We start from the raw sequence: 1,663 nt of genomic DNA, 5'->3' as shown, positions 1-1,663 counted from the left end.
AAAACGTTACAAATATCTCTTAGCGATAGCTTTATAACTTCGTCTTGGCGGGACTTACAATTTCCGATCACTATACACACAAGGGCATAACCATTTGGCAACATAGTCGTGAAGTTTTACTTCTTCTCACATTTCACGAATCACACGGTAGTGCTGCTTTGAAAGTACAACTACATCATGTTAAGGTTAAACGTTAATAAACTCGTAAGAATCTTGTCCTTTATGTAGCTGTATACCAACGTTACCGAACGATATACTTCCGGGACTATGACACACGGTCGGTAATTTGTGTCTCAGACCAAATACACTGTACAGTCAGGGGTGTGTCTGACAGCTCCTGAAGGATAAACAGTTTCCATTAGAGCGTTTGCTAGTTGCCCTAATCATAGTGAGGAAGATATCGCTGTCTCCCTTGAGAAGTTGGTGGCAAGTATCTTCGACTGAGCTTATTACGACCAATTCACCGTAGCGCATCATTCTATGGTGTAGCGTTGGTACCGAAATTTGGCTATGTTTATTCGACTATATGAATGCACAAATCGTAAATTGCATCAAACTTTAAATTCCCAAATAAATTGCTCCGAGCGGGAATGGTTTTCTTTACTTCTATATTTGCCTCGTGCTTTTCTCGAATAATAACTTCTGTAATGTTTCTGTGTGAAGCAATATTTACTTCTCAAACTTCGGAGCCAGATATTTCGTCGCAGGTCGAATCAAGCTTCACTTACTAATGCGTGAATAAATGCACGACGGGGGTCCCCTCTCAACGTATTTATAAGCCTCTCACGCAGGCCAAAAGGGTCCGTTAAGCTGCTGTCCAGCTTCTAGCTCTCAGTTCTGTGTATATAATCTCAGGACAGATTCACTCATGACATACATGTGCTCAGCTTTTCGATCCTAAACATAACAACTTCACTACTCTAGAACATTTACGTATAACTCCTCATGATATAGGTTTGATTAGAGTTTCTGCATAAAATAGGATAGCTGAATGACATTTCTATAGGCTACATTAGTCATTACATTCCCGAATAAAAATGTTTTATCTATACAGACACGTTGAGGCTCACCGCTCTTTACGGTAGAGGGGGCAAATCATAGCGCTGAATTGAAGACCTGTCAAATCATCACAAAGTAGGTTAGCTCTTGATCAGTGTAGAGAACGAGATATACAATTGAATATGTAGAGAGGGAACATTTTGCTCTCAATGTAGTTATATTTCGTGTCTGCATTCGATAAGAGTAAATAGCGATCATGATCTAAGTAGCGGCTTTTGGTCGGAATTAAATGGTGATTGAATTATACGCTAAGCATGCCCTGTAGTTTGAGAATTTATATTATATTGTCCAGGAAGCACGACACATAGTAGCTCGTACTCATCTTTATAGCGTATTGCAGTAATCCAACAAGACAACTTGGATACACAATTAGATTTCCATCGGCGCGTCACTCAACCCTATCTCGACATAAAAACATGCTATCAGTCACAACACAAAATAATATTTATCTTTTCATCTTGCAGCTGAAACTAACAATTACGGTGTCACAAGTGCAGCGAGACGATCCTTTTCGCCCACACGACCACAATCATAACAATGCTAGTATTGCTAGACACGGTATTTGGATTTCGATGCTAATAACTCGCTAACACCTTACAAAGCT

This window comes from Plasmopara halstedii (assembly GCF_900000015.1).
Source record: "Plasmopara halstedii genome assembly, contig: Scaffold_2061, whole genome shotgun sequence".
Taxonomy (NCBI): domain Eukaryota; phylum Oomycota; class Peronosporomycetes; order Peronosporales; family Peronosporaceae; genus Plasmopara; species Plasmopara halstedii.
The sequence above is the reverse complement of the archived record's forward strand: the minus strand, read 5'-3'. Positions refer to the sequence as shown.